General features: G+C 40.1%; 2 non-coding genes across 2 annotated transcripts; both read right to left on the bottom strand.

Annotated features, from left to right (window-relative positions):
• Positions 1-5,422: 5,422 nt before the first annotated feature.
• Positions 5,423-5,496, bottom strand: TRNAS-GCU (transfer RNA serine (anticodon GCU)). Its single transcript has one exon. It is a non-coding gene; the product is annotated as a tRNA-Ser (tRNA).
• A 1,093-nt stretch (positions 5,497-6,589) lies between these two features.
• On the bottom strand, positions 6,590-6,663 carry TRNAS-GCU (transfer RNA serine (anticodon GCU)). Its single transcript has one exon. It is a non-coding gene; the product is annotated as a tRNA-Ser (tRNA).
• Between the last annotated feature and the right edge of the window lie 859 nt (positions 6,664-7,522).

The raw sequence follows: 7,522 nt of genomic DNA, 5'->3' as shown, positions 1-7,522 counted from the left end.
TATGGAGTGGACCTCAAATGTAGAGAATATAAGGGATGGTTCTGGTGGTATGAGTTGGTAGGAGTAACTAGAAGGTAAAAGGACCCCAACACCACCCCCATGGCGACCCCCAGGTCGGGGGGTGTGTGTGAATGTAAGGCCCCCAGCAGAGAAAGCAGCAGCAGTAGTAGTGTCAGAGGGCGTAATCCAAGTTTCAGTAATGGCTAGTAGGTGTAGGGAGTTGGAAATGAAAAGGTCATGAGTGGGGACCAGTTTGTTACAAACGGATCTGGCATTCCAGAGGGCGCAGGATAGGGGGTATGAGTTTGTGGGAGAGATGTGAATTAGATTTTCAGGGTTGCTGTAGCGATTAGGTGGGATTAACTTTGAGGGCAGGGATGAGAGAGTAGTGATGGTACGGGTGCCTGAGCTAGGAGGGGAAACTGCAGGAGGTGGGCAGTGAGGGAGGTCAGTGTGATGTGGATGGGGGTGTAGGGAGGTGACAGGGAAGGGAGAGAGGGAGCAGGGCTGAGTTGTGGGGTAGCAGGACCATGGGGCAGAGGTGAATGAAAGTGGGGTAACAGGAAAGGTGGGGGAAGGAAACAGAGGGATGGAGGGGAGACAGAGGAGGAGGTGGAGGAGACTAGGGGGGAAGGATAAAGATACATTATTAGGTATACACTGAGTGATGTGGGGAGTATAAGAAAGCATTGACATAGTGTTAAGTAGGTAAATAGGTTGAGGGAAAGTGGAAGTAGGAGAGGAGACTGTAAGGGAATCCGAGCAGAAGAATTGTAGAAATGCAGGTGAGAAAAGCAGTGTAGGCTCAAGGGGTGTAGATTTAGTATGAAATGAGTCAAAAGCGTAGATAAAGTGGGTGCAGAAATGTATTTGGAGTGTAAGAAATGAAAGGATTGTGAGAGGTTTAAGTAGCAATGGTAATTATGTTAGATGTTTTAAGTGTTTGCAGGTAAAATTGCATTGGTGCAGCTGTGCTTAAAAAACAAAATTACAATAATACAGATACAGGCATTTGTAGGTGAAATGGATGGTTTATGAAATGTCCAAGTAAGGTAGTTCTGTGCTATGTAATCAGATGCAACAATCAGGAGGTGAGTGATCTGAGGAGTAAGTGACTCACATTTGTTATTAGTTCTTCAGTTTTCTTTGTTTTGTTAGATTGGTGTGCTTCTGTTTTCCATCTTTTTTACTTCGATTGAACGCTAATTGAACACTGCTGTTATGTGTCAATTTTATCACGCTTTTATAAAAATGCACGCTTAGATCAATAAATGCACAGCCAAATGGCTTTGCACAGCCTACACCATTGGACTTAAGTAGAAGACTATTACAAGTGAAACCAATAATTGAAATCTGTAACCACACCCCACCCCCTCAAATGCCAGGCAATGAATTACCTTAAAAACAACAACCAGGCATTCCACAAAGATTAAACTGGGTCTATATCATTCAAAACTTTAAAAAAGTACTTCAAAATCACATACTATGCAATAATGTTTCAATTTGCATTACCCAGCAGAATTAGCTTTGCATTTATAGATATAGTGCAGCAGAATATATTGGTGGTTGTAGTCAATTGTAATTACCTGTAGGCGACAAGAAGAGAAGAAACGTCAATTCACAATCGATATCAGCTGAAGATAAGAATTAGCTTTGCATATATAGATATAGTGCAGCAGAATAGATTGGTGGTTGTAGTCAATTGTAATTACCCAGCAGAATTAGCTTTGCATATATAGATATAGTGCAGCAGAATAGATTGGTGGTTGTAGTCAATTGTAATTACCTGTAGGTGACAAGAAGAGAAGAAACGTCAATTCACAATCGATATCAGCTGAAGATAAATTAACGCTGATTGAACGCTGCGTTATGTGTCAATTTTATCACGCTTTGATAAAAATGCATGCTTAGATCAATAAATGCACAGCCAAACGGCTTTGCACATCCTACACCATTGGACTTAAGTAGAAGTCTGGTGGTCAGCAAAATTTTGCACTGTCCTCCTACTATATATAGTGCGCACAACTACTAAAATACACCACAGGTATGGATGGATAGTATACTTGACGACACGGAGGTAGGTAGAGCAGTGGCCTACTGTACCGTACTGCTATATATTATATACTGGTGGTCAGCAAAATTCTGCCCTGTCCTCCTACTATATACTACAATGCAGCACAGATATGGAGCATTTTTCAGGCAGAGAACGTAGATATTTTCAGCACACTGAGCACAGATATTTGCAAGCACACTGAGCACAGATATTTGCAGCACACTGAACACAGAAACTGAGAAAACGCTGCACGTCCTCTCCCTATCATCTCCAATGCACAAGTGAAAATGGCGGTGACGCGTGGCTCCTTATATAGAATAGAATAGCTGCTGACGGGCACGATTGAGGGAGGAAAGGGACATTTGAATCCAGCCCATAGATGCAATGTGAATATGTTTTTTGTACCTTCCTATCTTAAAATGTATATACAGTGTATATGTTACAACTGAGGGCCTGAGCTGACTAAAGGCAGCCTCAGTTGTAGGGGCTGAGGTGTAGTGGAACCTGGGAGGTTGTATCAGACCCCTGGACATGTAAGTTAAATGAAGAAGAATTGCCCGAAGGCGTGCCCACGACAACCAGGATAAAAGTCAATGATGTTTATTTTGACAAACTCCATGCATCACAGCAGTAATAAAAGAGAAACATAAAATCAGCAGAGAAATAATACAGTTCCTGGGTACTACAGGAGGGCAAGGACCACAGGGCTCTGGTAGTATGAGACAGTTCTTATCTTCTAGTTGGAAAGTCCTTAACAGGCCCGACTGTAGCAATGGAGATAGCCCAGGATCGTACTAGCTGGTGTTCCAGGAAAAGCTGGGCTGCTGTGGATAAAATGGCTGCTGTGGGTACTGGCTGAAACCAGACTGATGTAAGCACGGAGTGGATTGCTGGATGGAACCAGCCAAATAATAAATGAAGCTTGAGAGCGATGAAATATGATTGATATATGGAGTTTGAGAGCGGTGAAATAATAGTACCGGTGGTGAGTGGTAATCTGCGGAAATGATACCGGCACTTTAAGAAGAGCTGATCTCTGCTGGAAGCTAGGCTGGAAGCAGGTAAATCTGTAACTGGAAACAGATGAGTCCCAGAGGACTGGAGAGTCAGGCTGCACCACAGGTGGTAGACTAGAGCGGGTCTCTTTAGTGGAGGTTTGGAGATGGTAACTGGAACCTGGAAAACAACCACGGGAGAGAGACAAACTGGAACTAGGTTTGACAACCAAAGCACTGACGCCTTCCTTGCTCAGGCACAGAATACTTATACCTGCAGCAAGGAAGGGATTGGCTAGGCAATTATGCAGATTACAATGGAAACAGCGGATTGGTGGAAATAAACAGGTGACAGAATCCAACATGGCTGCGCCCATGCAGACACTTGGAGGGAAGATTGGTTTGATAATCCATGTGGGAACTTTAACAGCAATGGCGGCGCAGGCCACAGTAAACAGGAGACGCCAGACTGATGAGTGCACATTTGAACCACGCGGGCAACAGCGGAGGCCGCAGCTGACATAAGCGCCACTCTGACATCCTGCATGCAGAAACTCAGGGACGGCGGCGGAGGCCGCGGGAGATGCCATTCAAGATGTAACATGGCGCCGCTGTGACAGCGTCTCAGAGTGACAGGAGAGGAGGCAGGAATAAGGACATCTGAATAACAGATGGGATCCGGTCCTGGAGCGCTGAGCAAGCCTTAGGAGGCATCTAAAAGGTAAGTAATGGCGTCCAGATACCCGGATCGTGACAGTATACACTAGAGGTCTTTCCGAACCCCCTAATCCTAACATTGTAATTTGCTTTAGGGCGCACCTCCAATTAGTCTAGTGTTTCTTGCTGCCTTTCCAATGAAGCAAGTTTAATTTAGTAATAGGTGAAAAACCATCCCTACAAAGGTGTTAATCAGAGACTTGGCTTTGTGGACACTTTTCAGAGAACAACTTTGTTAGCATAGAAGTAAAGCCAGAAAATGAAGAGCTGTTTAATCACGCAATTTGATTTTTTTGCCAGCATATTTCTTTTTCTCTGCAACCCACTGCTAAATTGTGCTTCCTAGATGTTTTTATAAAATCACTGAATCAAATCTAACTCTGATTACATCAGAGAAGGCCAGGTACCCTACACCATAACAGGGGGTTTGAAATTTTGACTTGTCTACTTAAAGATCACCAAAATCTGATAACAAGGTCAATTACGTACCTGGGTGGGATTGAACCACCAACCTTTTGGTTAATAGCCGTACACACTAACTGATTGCGCCACAGAGACACATTGCAAAAGTATATACTGACAAGGGCTAATAAGCATTCATCTAAAACGTTTCCTAGAAAAACTTTAAAAAGTCAATAATCTGGAGAGTTTTTGTAAGATGTTTCTTCTATCAACCAACGAAGAAACACATTGGTACTTTCCCATGATGAGTGAGTGCTTCAGGATCTCTTGCACTTACATGTGCAGCAGAGTACTGCAATGGAAGCATGCTGGGCCCATAACCCAGAGGTAGGCAGATTGAAACTATCCTTTGCTATATGCAGTTTTTTTTTTTTGTTAATTTAAGTAATCAAAACTGGGATTGATATTTTTGCTCTTTTATTTTTACTTAAAGTACAATAACTTTTACCATTTTAATTTGTTTTAATAGTATATTGACAGTATAGTTTTCTTTCAAAAATCCACTTAATTTTCTTTACCCTATTATTAAAATGGTAATTGACAAAAACAAACTACATTGTCACCAGAAGAGCAATACAAAATGTACAAGTGATATATTAAAATCATCTTTCCAGCTTGAATTTCAATGATGCATTGGGGCAACGATTTTGTGAGAAACATCTTCCCCCTTAAATAAAGATTTTCTTAATTCCTTACCTGTGTGCTAATTAGATATCACCTTGTTTTCACATTAAACAGACTTCCACATGAGAAAGCAGCAAGGATGCATTGGCGTTAATGTTTCCTGGTGTCAACCCGTATTATTTCAGTAGACATTGAAATGAGGATACATCTTGCTGCCTTTCCAATGAAGCAAGTTTAATTTAGTAATAGGTGAAAAACCATCCTTACAAAGGTGTTAATCAGAGACTTGGCTTTGTGGACACTTTTCAGAGAACAGATTTGTTAGCATAAAAATAAAGCCAGAAAATGAAGAGCTGTTTAATCACTCAATTTGATTTTTCTGCAAGCATATTTTTTTTTCTCTGCAACCCACTGCTAAATTGTGCTTCCTAGCTGTTTTTTATAAAATCACTTAATCAAATCTAACTCTGATTAAATCAGAGAAGGCCAGGTACCCTACACCATAAGAGGGGGTTTGAAATTTTGACTTGACTACTTAAAGATCACCAAAATCTTATCACAAGGTCAATTACGTCCCTGGGTGGGATTGAACCACCAACCTTTTGGTTAGCAGCCAAACACACTAACTGATTGCGCCACAGAGACACTTTGCAAAAGTGCATACTGACAAAGGCTAATAAGCATTCATCTAGAACGTTTATTAAAAAAACTTTAAAAAGTTAATAATCTGGAGAGTTTTTGTAAGATGTTTCTTCCATAAACCAACGAAGAAACACATTGGTACTTTCCCATGATGAGTGAGTGCTTCAGGATCTCTTGCACTTACATGTGCAGCAGAGTACTGCAATGGAAGCATGCTGGCCATAACCCAGAGGTAGGCAGATTGAAACTATCCTTTGCTATATGCAGTTTTTTTTGTTAATTTAAGTAATAAAAACTGGGATTGATATTTTTGCTCTTTTATTTTTACTTAAAGTACAATAACTTTTACCATTTTAATTTGTTTTAATAGTATATTGACAGTATAGTGTTCTTTCAAAAATCCACTTAATTTTCTTTACCCTATTATTAAAATGGTAATTGACAAAAACAAACTACATTGTCACCAGAAGAGCAATACAAAATGTACAAGTGATATATTAAAATCATCTTTCCAGCTTGAATTTCAATGATGCATCGGGGCAACGATTTTGTGAGAAACATCTTCCCCCTTAAATAAAGATTTTCTTAATTCCTTACCTGTGTGCTAATTAGATATCACCTTGTTTTCACATTAAACAGACTTCCACATGAGAAAGCAGCAAGGATGCATTGGCGTTAATGTTTCCTGGTGTCAACCCGTATTATTTCAGTAGACATTGAAATGAGGATACATCTTGCTGCCTTTCCAATGAAGCAAGTTTAATTTAGTAATAGGTGAAAAACCATCCTTACAAAGGTGTTAATCAGAGACTTGGCTTTGTGGACACTTTTCAGAGAACAGATTTGTTAGCATAAAAATAAAGCCAGAAAATGAAGAGCTGTTTAATCACTCAATTTGATTTTTCTGCAAGCATATTTTTTTTTCTCTGCAACCCACTGCTAAATTGTGCTTCCTAGCTGTTTTTTATAAAATCACTTAATCAAATCTAACTCTGATTACATCAGAGAAGGCCAGGTACCCTACACCATAAGAGGGGGTTTGAAATTTTGACTTGACTACTTAAAGATCACCAAAATCTTATCACAAGGTCAATTACGTCCCTGGGTGGGATTGAACCACCAACCTTTTGGATAGCAGCCAAACACACTAACTGATTGCGCCACAGAGACACTTTGCAAAAGTGCATACTTACAAAGGCTAATAAGCATTCATCTAGAACGTTTATTAGAAAAACTTTAAAAAGTCAATAATCTGGAGAGTTTTTGTAAGATGTTTCTTAAATCAACCAACGAAGAAACACATTGGTACTTTCCCATGATGAGTGAGTGCTTCGGGATCTCTTGCACTTACATGTGCAGCAGAGTACAGCAATGGAAGCATGCTGGGCCCATAACCCAGAGGTAGGCAGATTGAAACTATCCTTTGCTATATGCATTTTTTTTAATTAAAGTAATCCAAAACTGGGATTGATATTTTAGCTCTTTTAATTTTACTTAAAGTACAATAACTTTTACCATTTTAATTTGTTTTAATAGTATATTGACAGTACTGTTTTCTTTCAAAAATCCACTTAATTTTCTTTACCCTATTATTAAAGTGGTAATTGGGAGAAAAATGCAAAGGTACAAGACAGCTTTTCCTTGCCAATATCTCTCTTTTGCAAAGAGCTGCGCATTGGAAAATTCAGGGCTATGCCGTGTAGATGATGGCCTAACAGGAGGCTTTAAAATTTTCTTTCTAGTGTCCTTCGTTTGGGAGAAAAATGCAAAGGTACAAGACAGCTTTGACTTGCCAATATCTCTCTTTTGCAGAGAGCTGCGCATTGGAAAATTCAGGGCTATGCCGTGTAGATGATGGCCTAACATGAGGCTTTAAAATTTTCTTTCTAGTGTCCTTCGTCTGGGAGAAAAATGCAAAGGTACAAGACAGCTTTTCCTTGCCAATATCTCTCTTTTGCAAAGAGCTACGCTTTGGAAAATTCAGGGCTATACCGTGTAGATGAAGCACTAACAGGAGGCTTTAAAATTT

The sequence above is a fragment of the Pseudophryne corroboree genome, unplaced genomic scaffold (assembly GCF_028390025.1).
Source record: "Pseudophryne corroboree isolate aPseCor3 unplaced genomic scaffold, aPseCor3.hap2 scaffold_436, whole genome shotgun sequence".
Classification (NCBI taxonomy): Eukaryota; Metazoa; Chordata; class Amphibia; order Anura; family Myobatrachidae; genus Pseudophryne; species Pseudophryne corroboree.
Note: the sequence above shows the minus strand (reverse complement) of the source record. Positions and strands in the feature narration are given on the sequence as shown.